Source organism: Alligator sinensis, unplaced genomic scaffold (genome assembly GCF_000455745.1).
Source record: "Alligator sinensis unplaced genomic scaffold, ASM45574v1 scaffold204_1, whole genome shotgun sequence".
NCBI lineage: Eukaryota > Metazoa > Chordata > Crocodylia > Alligatoridae > Alligator > Alligator sinensis.
In genome coordinates this window covers 1,437,027-1,449,651 of record NW_005842363.1, presented here as the reverse complement: position 1 = coordinate 1,449,651, position 12,625 = coordinate 1,437,027, and the positions used below count along the sequence as shown (strand labels likewise).

Genomic DNA, 12,625 nt, shown 5'->3' with positions numbered 1-12,625 from the left:
AAAGAGTGTCAGTGATTTAACAGACAGCAAGCAACCAAATACTTAATTTTGGGTAAAATTCATGAGCATTCTTCTTATGAACAAATAAGAACAATTCTTGTTTTTGTGCAAGAAACATAACATTGCAGAAAAATATATAAAGGACAGAGACATGCATATACCATAAGGAGCATATTTCTCACAATACAACCACTTTCTCTCAGACCACACTATTCTTGTGCTCAAGGCAAATCTACCTACCAACTTTAAAAGGTGAACTTGGGAACAAAAATTCATAAGCTGGCTGGACACTAAGAACCAAGAACCAAGGACTAAAATATGGATATTGAGTTTATGGCACATTATAATTTACCGAATTCCTGAATTCTTTCCATACAAGGAAGATGAGATTGACCCTCCTCCCTTTTGATAGGTCTTGAATTTCCAGTAATCAGCATCTTTTTGTCTGTCCGTCATGTGTCTGCTACCCCTGAGAATTTCTCTCACCTCTCCCCTCTGCTGTGTTTCACTACGTGGTGCCTGGCTTCCTGTGATCAGAGACCTGAGGAAAAATGCCTTGCATTCAAAAGCTTGTTTAACTTTATTCCAAGTACAGTTGGTCCCATAAAATACATCACCCTAAGAAATTCTTGCCTCTCATAATTTCTGGACCATCATGACTACAACATCACTCCTACACTACTGTAAGTACTGTTCAGCATTGGTTCAGTTCCACCCATGGTAGCTATTGAGGAAGCTGCAGCTTGCATTGGGTGCAGAATCTCTTTCCAGCAAGTTTTCTAAGCTGAAGGCCTGCTTAATAGCTTCCAACATTGATGAAGCTGCACTGGTACAAAGAAATGCTTATTAATTTTCATGGGTTTAAATATAACTTATTCAGTTGGAGAGAAAGGTATTTTTGGTTGAGAGAAATAACAGAAGTGGTGTCACAAGTATTTCTTGTTCTATCTAGTTACGGCTGGTTCTTGTGAACTGTGTAATGGATTGCTACCCTTCAGAGATGAGTGAAGCAATCCATTTACATTTGTTATTTATCACAGAACCATAAAAAATTAGAGTTGAAAGGGACCTAAGGAGGTCATCTAATCCAAACCACTGCTCAAAGCAGTATAACTGTATCATCCCAGCCTAACTATATCATCCCAGCTGAGGATTTTTTTGTGCAGTCTTAACCTCTGAGGATGGAGATTTCACAACCTTTCTAAATAGCTTATTTCAGTGCTTTACTACCCTCCTAGTGAAAGTTTTTCCTCATATCTAACCTAAACTTCCCTTGCTGCAACTTTCAGGGGTGTAGGTTGTAGCCGTGTTGGTCTAAGGACACAGGCAGACAACGTTCTTTGGGTGAATCTGATATCCTTTATTAGACCAACTTAAATAGTTGGAAAACAATATTAAGCAAGCTTTTGGGTTCAAAAACCCTTCATCAGCCTAAGGAAGTTTCTGCAGTTGGTGTGTGCTCTTCCTGGATGGAATGAAAAGTAAAGAAGCCAGAGGCTGGGCTGGTATGCATACAAGACAGGCAGTCAGTGAAAATGTAGATTGAGGAGTCAATGGGTGAGAGACAGGCTGCGGAGAGGGGGGAAGAGAGAGAAGGGGGATGAATAGTGGGGAGATACCTGGGGAGTCAGATGTCAGGCAGGTTATAATGTGTCATAAATCCAATGTCTATATTTAGTTCATGTAGGTTGTAGCCGTGTTGGTCTAAGAACATAGGCAGACAAGGTTCCTTGGGTGAATCTGATATCTTTTATTAGACCAACCCAAATAGTTGGAGAATAGTTATTAAGCAAGCTTTCCGGTTCAAAAGCCTGACGAAGGGTTTTTGAACCCTTCATCACACACCAGCGGTGTGTGATTTGCTGCAACTTGACATCATTGCTCCTGGTTCTGTTATCTGCCACCACTGAAAATAATGTAGTCCCATCTTCTTTGTAGCCACCAGTCAGGTAGTTGAAGGCTTGCTATTAAATCCCCAGTCTTCTCCAGATTAAATAAGGCCAGTTCCCTCAGCCTCCTATTTTTCTGCCCTCTGCTGGACTCTCTCCAATTTGTCCACATCCTTTCTGTAGTGGGAGACCCAAAACTGGATACAGTACTCCAGATGTGGCCTCACCAGCGCCGAACAGAGAGGAATAATCACTTCCCTCGATCTGCTGGCAGCACACCTACCAATGCAGCCCAGTATGCCGTTAGCCTTCTTGGTAACAAGAGCACACTGTTGGCTTATATTAAGCTTATTGTCCACTGTAACCCCCAGGTTCTTTTCTGCAGCGCTGCTGCTTAGCCAGTCAGTCCACAGTCTGTACCAGTGCATGGGACTGTTCTGTCCCAAGTGCAGGACTTTGCACTTGCCCTTAATGAACTTCATGAGGTTTCTTTTGGTCCAATCCTCCAATTTGTCTAGGGCTCTCTGAATCTTAGCACTACCCTCCAGCACATCTACTATTCCCCTCACCTTGGTGTCATCTGCAAACCTGCTGAGGATGCACTCCAACCCATTTTCCAGATCGTTTATGTTTCCAACAGTGTGGGATCCTTCCAGAAGAGGGGCACTGCATAAATATTAGATATCCATTATATATAGTGTACATTAATTATGTGGGTTTTATTCAAGTAATGTCACAAACTGATTATGTCCACTGAAATTTAGTTCATATAATTAAACAAACCGAAATACCATCTTCTTGTGCAGTGAGTGAAAATAAAGAGGAAAAGTTATAGAAATGAATTATTTTCTACAGCTTCTTACTGTTAATGACAGCTAGGAGGACAAGTGAAAGCTGAACTTTATTTCTGCATTCAATTTACCCAATTTAACCATTGGTGTACAGCAGGGGGTCTCAACCCCTGGGCCGCAGCCCGGTACCGGGCCATGGCAGGCTGGCTGCTGGTCCACAGCATGGTCAGCTGACAAACTGGAAGGGGCTGCGGACCGGCAAACCGCGGTCCCCCAGAGCCGGGCGGAGAGGCCGTGGCTCCTTCTGCAGGGCCTGCGGCAGCGCAGGGTTTGGCCCACCCCCTGCCCGGGGGGTAGAGGTATCTTTACCTGTCTTCCAGCTGGAAATTCCGGCCACGGTTGGCTGTCACTGCTGGGCTGCGGTATAAAAACTTTGAGAACCCCTGCTGTAGAGTATATAAAAATATAGTCATTATTATGAGAAGCTATTATTATGATATAGTTCTGTCTACAACCTACACACTAAAAACTATACAATGAAATTCATTTGGTGAATATACTGAATATGATTTTTGCAAGGTACTTATTACTCTGTAAAGAGCATTGAAATTCATTGAGAACATTTGCTGTGAATTTTTCACTCAGAAGAATTTTAACTGAGAAGGAACTGTCTTGTGATAAGGACTCAGTGATGGAGATTCATTTTTATTTTTGTTTCTACGTTCAAGATATCATTTGAAACACTGAATCAGAAAATGGTAGGTGCAGAGTCTCCAGACTTGGTCATGGGTGTAAAAATGATTACGTTGGGACTATCAGTTAATTTCATATAAGAATCTCCGAAAAATTAGAGCTATCTTTGACCATAGTTCCTTTTTATTAGCTGTGATAACAACTTGATAGAATGAGATATTAGTTACTAATGAACATATTCTGAAATTATAAAGCATGCCCTTTATACAAATAATTACTTCTAATCTAAAGTAAGCTTTACATTTCAGTTTTATTGAAATAAGCTTCAGTAACAATATCAGTAAGAAAGAGAATGCCTGCCACCTTGTGGGTATCAAAGGAAAATTATACATTTATTCTGAGATGTTTTAGTCATTTACAAAATACTGAAGACTTTTGAGTTTCTTTAAAAATGGAAAAATCGAAGCTTGCAGTTCCTTCAACATACAAAATGAATGATTAAGTATATTCAGGATGAAGAAACATATGCTAAACAATAGAGACATACACTTTTTTTGTCTAGTCCCATTAAAAATCACCTTAGTTCCTTGGACTAAGCTAAACTGAGAGTCCCAGCTGCCAGTAGGTCATATGATGCAGCCCTCTGCTCCTTCATTTGCCAGGCACCCTCCTGGAGTCACTGGTAATTTTGCCAGTGCAAGGGCTTCAGAATTTTGCTTACTATTTCCAAGTTACTACCATTAGTAAATAAAATCAGAAAACTGCTACTATTGGCTTTTTGGCTAGGGACAGAAATTACACATAAACCAGTATAAGTAATCAGAAACTGGTTCAGATCTGTAGCACAACAGAAGTTCAGTGCATATAAACCACTTTGAAAATGGCCAAAACCAGTTTAAGATAAACCTGGATGGATGTAGTATCAGGCTTAACTGATTTAGGTTAAATCAGTTTATTGAACTTCTGGCCCAGATCCCCTCCAGATTCAAGTTAACTCATGGTCCCCCAGCATCCCAGAATGCTTTGTACCTCTCCTGTAAACTTCCCCTTGCAGGGTGGGTGAGCTAGCCTTGGCTCAAGCTGTTTTCCCCAGCCGAGCAGGGAGGCATGCTCTAGCACCCTGCAGTTTCTGGCCTGGGCCACCGTAGGCATGTGGCTGCATTTCCAGAATCAAAAGCCAATGTCTGTTCACTTGCTTATCGGTTCAATCTATGCAGTTTAAACTAACCTGTAAAGATTGAATTGATTCAGCCTCAGGCTTTTTGACTGTCTGTACTTAGCCTTAATGTCTCACCATATTCATTGTCAGCTAGCAGCAGGATGAGTATTTGCATAGACAGATAAATGGTTTTCCCCTGCTGACACATTGTTTTTACTTAATTTAGTTGGACTGGTGGAAACAAATGTTTGTGTCAGTCGACTTAAGAAACTAAGGGTGAAGGAATGAATGAAAGTAATCTTTTGAAAAAAGAAGAGCATAGAGAAAGCTGGGACTGAAGAAAAATGAAATATAGAAATTCTGAAAGAATGAGTGAAGTAAAAAGTTAGAGAGAACAGTAAAAGGAGTTTGAATACTTTGTATTAACTTTGGACCTGACCCTTCAAGGTGCTGTATGTCCTCAGCTCCCAGATGACAGCACTCATCATTTCAGGACATGAATGAGAATTTGCCATGTCTAAATCATTCAGTTTAAATATTGTTTACCAGCACATTGAATTGCAGTCAGATTTTAGCACAGGTAACACAAGCTCACAGTGGTTTTTCTGAGTCAAATATCAGGCAATTGTTAAACTTAGCTTCAGGCTATAGCTACATTGCACTAATAAAATTGCATTAGTAAAACTGGCAATTTTGGGCTCAGAAAATTGTACTCAATAAAACTTAAACTCGCTTTTACCGTTTTCAGCAACCAACATGTCACACTATAAAAATTGTAGTGCCTGCCTAAATGAGAACCTAAAAAAAACTACTTGGTATATGATGTCACTTGAAGGAAACTTGGAGTATCTCCTGTCTATTGAAATGTGTACCTATCACAAGTATGGAGATCTGTTTTGGACAAGTATTCATGAGCATATATTAATGAGGCTAACTTTCAGGGAACAAAATCCAGGACGCAGTTCTGAGCACTCCATAGAGCTCCTAAGCCAGGATTTATACCACTTGTAATTCCAGACATTGCAGCTGCCATAGTGAGGTGCTAGGGACAGGTTGATTAGCTCTTCCTCAGCAACATTCATTAGCATAGCCATGTTCATACAGCCATATTGCTTCTTGTTCAGGAGCCTGTGGCCACCAACACAAAAGCAAAACAACTGCAGTTCTGTGGCGCCAGGCAGCATCCTGCTGTGTCCTTTCAACCTGTAGTTATCTTGAGTACCCAAAACTAGTGAATACTTTACAATTTTGACCTAAATCCCTCAGAAATTCCCATCTGCAAGATAGCAACAACTTCTTTCTACCCTACAGGAGCATCTGGAAGACAAATAACCATTGAAATGCCAATGTAATAATTCAGCCATCAGTAGAAGAGTACAGAACCAGGGATTGTCAAACAGGGTATGTGTACCCCTGGGGGTACTTGGGAAGAGCGCAAGGGGTATGTGGCAGCATCACAGAGAAGCGGGAGGCGGGGCTTTTGCACACACCCCGCCCCATAGCCAATCAGCCGCCGGGGGACCTCCCCTCTTCCCCCCGTTCGTCTACTGGCCGCCAGGAGACTCCCTGCTTCTCCACTGGCTGCCCGTGGTACACCAATCAAAAAAGGCTAAAAACCCCTGGTATAGACTTAGCATCATATGCTGAAATAGAGGAAAAGGAAATACTGAAAAGCTACCTATTCAAGGAGTGCCAAGTACCAAGCAGTTGCTCATATTAGTAAAAAAAGGACTGCAAAATGAGATCCAAAAAGCCGAGATGGTATGTACCTGCTTGGATTTCCTGGATTACCAAAGGCAAATAAATATTGTACATCATAAAATGCTATGACAATATATGTTAAACTCCCTTGTATTTACCAAGGGAAAAGATTTGGCCAAAGTGTTAATATGCTTGCTTAAAACACAGTACATTTGAAAATATTTGCTAATGAAATTGGGGTATTAATGTTGCTGTTGGAATCAGGCTATTCTTCGATATTCATCAGTAATTAAACAAGTTAAAGAAAATGGCATTAACACAGAAACATTTGCAGTGGAACAAATGTGAAATGACAGCACATGTTATCACGGATGTTGATTAAATTAATAATTTGTTTGTAATCTCTTACTGCTCTTCATATTTTATCTGAATAAGATACAAATGAACTTCAGATTTTTCAACAAATAAATGCAAAAAATCATAAAAGTAATAGGTGCAATTAGATTATTAAGCGATCCTATTATTTTGAATTTGGATTGTACTAGTACCTAAATTTGGTCAAACAGGCTGAGTTCCACTGTACTAGGCATTCTAGAAACATTAGTGCCTAATGGTTAGGCCAGTCCTACAATTAATGGATACCAGATAAACTACTATGACCGTGTGGAAGTTAATGTGGCACTCAGAGGCACAGCAGACTGTACACATACCGTTAATTGCAGGATTTTGTACATATACAGATAGAATCTCTGATGCAAATCTCTTATACTCTGATAGAAAAGATATGATAGGCAGAATGATCACAGGCACATAGAAAGGCAGGTGTAACAAAAAATAATAGGATACTTAATACTCCTTACACATAGAACATGATTGACAAATACATGTAAGTACTACAGCAGGCAACACCTTCGTTAGAAATTCTGTTCTTCCTTAACTAGGTTTCTTCTCTTACAGCTTGATGAAGTAGTATAAGCCTTTGTATTGATTCTAATGAGCTTAAGTTTAGTTTCTTTTTTTCTTCCTGGTTTACCTGCACCCATTCCCAGTCTTGTAATACTGGAGCTCTTTATTCGTGCTGCTGGGGCATTAAGTTCTGAATCTGCATATGGCATACACAGGTCCAGCAGTCTGACCCAGTATGCAGTGAAGTCAGTTGGATCAGATAAATAGTGAGGAATGGGTTTTTGGTTGTAGTCGTGTTGGTCTAAGGACACAGGCAGGCAAGGTTCTTTGGGTAGGTGTGCTATCTTTTATTAGACCAACTGAGTAATGGGATGGGACATCAATCAGAGCACTTTAGGAGCTGCTTTAGCAATACTGGAAGAGCATGAAGAATTTCTGGCACCATAAAGGAGGAATGAAAAAGCAAAGTGGCACCCCCCCCCCTCTGATTAACAGAGAAATAAGCACTGGAACAGCATTTCTATGCTGCTGCACTTCCCAGGCTACAAAATGATCCACAGTAAGACTTCTTAGCAACTACAGCACAGAGGAAAGCTTTGATGATGACTGCAATTGTACAATTGTTACAAGCAACACCTGAACATTTTTCTTTTTTTTGGGATTCACTCCCTTCCACTTCTTTGTTCAAATATATACGAAACTACTTGATATAAGACATTTTTCCACATATACATGTAGTCCATGAGCTTTATTTTCCTGCATGATTTTGGCTCAAGAGGAGGGAAAGAAGTACTGAGGTGGATTTCAAATGTATGTATACAGTATGCAGTGCGCATTGCAACTCAGCTAGAATGGATAGGAATGGTGTGTGTCAGGTCTCATATATGGTATTTCTGAAGCTGTATAATAAATTGTAAAATCCCACTGATTTGAATACTAAAGCCTGCTTGGGCCTGCTAATTTGCTCTCCGTTTTTGCAGTTCCCTAATACTGGTTACTCAGAGGTGCATTCAGCCAAGCTGTAAGACCACTCACAACCAGTCTGAGAATGACACCAAGATGACTTCAGTGTGGAGAGTATCAGTGTAGGAATTAGAAAAGCCTGTAAACTCGGCATTTGATTAATATAGGACTGATATGTCTGTCCAAGGCGGGGCTGGTCTCAATAAATGGGGGTCAACTTTTTCAGCAGGCATGCTGAAATTAGATCCAGGCCCTCCTTGACTGCCACTCCAATTCCTTTCTTTTACCTGATCTGCTGCTCAGCTTTCTGCTCCGACCTTTCCTCCACTGTGCTGTCTATTCCCTCCCCAGTCTGCTGGGTATCTCAGAGGCTGCCTGTGTCACTTGTGGCATCTGTGCTGCAAGTTGCCCATCCCCTGGTCTAAACCATATGTACCAGGCTCATTTAGCAATCAGAAAATTGCCCGTGTGGGATAGACAGTTCAATCCCATCTCATACAATGCTGTGCTACTAATACTTCTGAAACTGGCTAGATCATGGGGTACTCAACCCCTGGCCCATGAGCCAGATCTAGCCACTGGCACCTGGTAATCTAGCCCATAGTGCTCCCCATGGCTCCTGTGGGGCTCCCATGGGCTGTGTCTCTGCATGCTACATTGGGTGTACAGGGTACTGCAGAGCTCAATCACAGTGCACAGGGGCTGGGCAGGGCCTTTGCAAGGCCCATTTCCAGCCAGGTGGGGGCAACTTGGGGTCCCATGCCACCTCCACCTGGCTGGGATCAGGCTCTGGGGCCCCACACTGCCTCTGGCCAGTCTCCATTTGCTGGGATCGGACCCCAGGGACCTGCACTACACCTGTCTGGCTGGGATTGGACTCCCGTGAAGTGGAGGTGGCATGGGGTCCAATCCAGCCTGCGAACCAGTGCAGTTCATCTGGTCTGCAGAGCCAAAACTGTGAGCACCACTGGGCTAAATTACATCAGTTTAAGGCCTATCAAGAGCAAAGCCCTCTGGGTAGTAAGGAGTCTTTATGAAGCGCTAATTGTAAAACAGAGGCTGAGTGCATCTTCTGAGTAACAAGATAATTAGTGTTAGGGAGTTGCAACATCTGAGTGCAAATTAGGAGATCCCACTGCCTTGAATATTGAAATCAGTGGGATTTGGCAAATAGCTAGAACTTTTATGCACTAATTAAATGGCTGCTTGCCTTATACATGGGCATTTTAAATGGTTAATACTGGAGTTTTATTGTTTCAAATAGTCCAGCCAATGAAATATTACCCCACATACTACTAGGACAGACATTTGTTGGCTGACAGGATTCTGAAGTGACTTCTGAAAGACTGAAATGCTGCTGCTTTTCTGCTCAAGCTGCAAAGAACCCAGATAATATGCACACTGTATAATAAGGAGATGCAGAGATCATATCCAAAAGAAAACTGGAGAGAAACGTCCCATGGCATACATACCAAAGTTGTGCCAAATCAGCCAGGAAGGCCAGGGGTGTAAAGGGATCATAATCCATGGCAGAGCTCTACAAGCAAACCACCCATCTTCTGCTGTGGAAAGGAGGTGGGTGTAACTCTAAATCTCCTTCAGCAAAGCTGCATTCATGCCTGCAGGTCCAGACATCGTTGTCAAAGCAGCAGTAGCAGCTGCCCCTCTAGTCAGCAGCAGCTGCAATCCCTTGATTAGATAATGATCTCTACTATGGCTCACTGATAGGTCTTGAGGTGACTTGAGTCCAATCTTTGAACGAACCACAGAGGTGCAGGTCTTTCCATAGAGGAGAGTAAGCTGCAGGCTGGGATGCCTCTCCTTTTCTTTTCTCTGCTCTCTCTTCTCTGCTTTTAGGGCAAGATGCTTTACCTCAAAATGAGCGATCACTGGTTGAGGTTGCAGTCAACCTTGGCAGCCAGCTCCTCCCAACTCTTGATTTCAGCATGTTTTCTTGAGGTATGCTTTCAATGCGTCCTTGTAGCATTTTCTCTGGCCACTGCAAAATCAAGATCTCAAGCTGTTACTAAGCTGGGAGTAGAACATTTGTTTTGGGAGTTGAGTCAGGCATCCACACACAATGTCTGGTCCGGCAAAGTTGGTGCTTGAGGATCACCAACTCAATGCTGGTAAAATTGGCTTCAGCAAGGATGCTGGGGTTTGTGCGGCAATCTTCCCATTTGATATGGAGGATTTTCTGGATGTATCGTTCGTGATACCTCTCCAGCAATACAGGAATAGCATTGAGATTGACTTCTCCACCTCTCGAGATGATGATGGTAGGTCATCCACATTTCAGACCTGGAGAGGAGGGTGGTGATGATGACTGCAATGTAGACCTGTGTCTTGGTGTCTTTCTGGAGATTGCGATGAATAAAGACATGTTGAAATAATTTTCCAAAGGAAGCACTTGTGCACCAAATCCTGTGCTTGTTCTCCTCATCTATCTTCACTCTGAGAGAGGTAAGGGAAATGTGCGATTACTTCCACAGTTTTCCCCTCAATGGTAATTTAGGGAGGTGGGTCGCATTCATAGCCTGGAGCAGGCTGATAGAGCAGTTTAGTCTTTTTGGTGTTGAGAGAGGCCCAAAGTTTGGGAGAGAGGCCCAAAGATCCAGTGCCACCTGGAGGATTTCCTCAGTGTGTCCAAGCATAGGCGACTGGTAGGAGAGGCATGGGGGGGGGCATGTGCCCCCCCGACAGGGCCATCCCCGATGCCACCGATGGTGTCTGCAGGTGCTCCAGCCCCATCCCTGCTGCTGGCTTCTGTGGGTGCCCCCCCCCAGATTCAGGAGGCACCAGTAGCCCATGTGTGCAAGCATGGTGCAGTTCTCTGTGTACTGAAGGTCAACGATGGTTGTTTTGAGTACTTTGGTCTTTGAGAGAAAATGTCCCAGATTTAAGTCTTCCTTCCATTTGGTACTCAAAGTCAATTTCAGAAGGAAGGTGGTCCTTAGGATGACTAGAATGAGTGTCAAAAAAGAGAGAGAACAAGATTGGGGTGATGACATAACCTTGCTTGACCCCGGTTCAGATGACAAATGCATCTGTCTTCAAACTGGTACATAGACCTGTCGCAGTCATCTGGTTGTGGAGGAGCCTCAAAACCTTGATGTAGTTCTCAGGATAGCCAAATCTGGCTGGTGCTTTTCACAAGGCCTCCTGACTGATGGAATCAAAGGACTTAGTAACGTCAATGAAGGCCATATACAAGTCCTGATGTAGTTCCCAACACTTTTCTTGGACATGGCAGGTAACAGAGCATGTCAATGACAAGGCCCTTCTAGTATAGACAGAGTCTATAGCAGATTCTCAGCCAGGGTGCCGTGAAATCCTTTTAAGGATGCTGCTCAGTCTTGGCACCTATGCATGATTCACAGGCCAAACCCAGCAATTTCAAATAGGAATCCATAGTGTTAAAATGTGTCTGACCGGCTGCAATCCTTCCAAGTTCTTTACCACAGGAGAACTGCTGTTATTTTTCAGTAGTCAAAACCTGAGGGACAAGCTAGGAGATCAAGGTTTTGGGGATAAATCTGGTATCTTTTATTAGACCGACTCAAATAGTTGGACAAATTCTTCTTAGCAAGCTTTTGGGTACACATACCCTTCGTCAGGCTGAGGAAGCATCTGCAACTGGTGTGCAGCCTTCCTGGATGGAAGTAGTAAAGACCGATGCCCCTGTAAGCTAGGGGCTGGCTGTTTCCAACGGGCCGTCTCAAGTCTCACGAGAACTACTGGCCCCTGGCACTAGTGCTCAGTGCCTGCACCTCATGGCCCAGAGCCAGCTGACGGAGCCGTGTCATCCAGCCCTTGGGGGTTCAAAAATGTGGTGGTGAGGGAGTGATGGCATCATTCATAGGGAATCATAAAGAAGCCGGGCTGGAAGAGACCTCCAGAGATGTAGTCCAGTCCCGGGCCTGAGGCAGGATCATCCCTATCCAAACCATCCCGTACAAATCCCTCGTCTAACCCGGTGGCGCTCAACCTTCTGGTCCCTCGGACCAGATGAGCAGAGCGGGGCCGTCTGTGGGCCAGTCACGAGGATCGAGCTCCAGTGCAGCGCGCTGGGACTGCTGCCCGGGGCCCGGGACCTGCCCTCGCTCGGCCCCCCGGGCCTTGGTGCAGCCACCGCGCACTGCGATCACCGCCCAGCCCAACGGGCAGGGCCCCGACACTTCCCACCCGTGTAGCAACGCAGTGCTACGCTTCCGCACCTGCGAGGAGCCCCGCGGGCCGGATGTGGGCCGTGGGCGTAACGTGACGAAACCGCCTGCGGGGGCGGGGTGGTGCCAGAGCGCCGGTGGGCGAGCCCAATTTCGGGACGGGGGGCGGGGCGGACCCGAACGGTTCCACAGCCTGGAAGCTGGTCACGCCCCGCCCCTTCCTTGCCCCGCCCACCCGCTTCTAACTATTGGTATCTGCAAGCTGTACATATTGGGATTAATTTATCCCTGATATAACTGCACAGAAATCACCAGTACAGGAAAAAAAATTGTTTTAGGTTAAATGACATATTTCCC

At 44.0% G+C, this 12,625-nt stretch overlaps 1 long non-coding RNA gene across 1 annotated transcript in view; it reads right to left on the bottom strand.

Annotated features, from left to right (window-relative positions):
* LOC112551171 overlaps nucleotides 1–12,418 on the bottom strand; it is a 15,858-nt gene extending 3,440 nt beyond the window's left edge. Inside the window, exons 1-3 of the long non-coding RNA XR_003095375.1 lie at nucleotides 9,575–12,418; nucleotides 3,050–3,126; nucleotides 2,459–2,555 (exon numbers count right to left, since the gene is read on the bottom strand). This is a non-coding gene — a long non-coding RNA (uncharacterized LOC112551171). The remainder of the gene's footprint in view (nucleotides 1–2,458; nucleotides 2,556–3,049; nucleotides 3,127–9,574) is intronic.
* Between the last annotated feature and the right edge of the window lie 207 nt (nucleotides 12,419–12,625).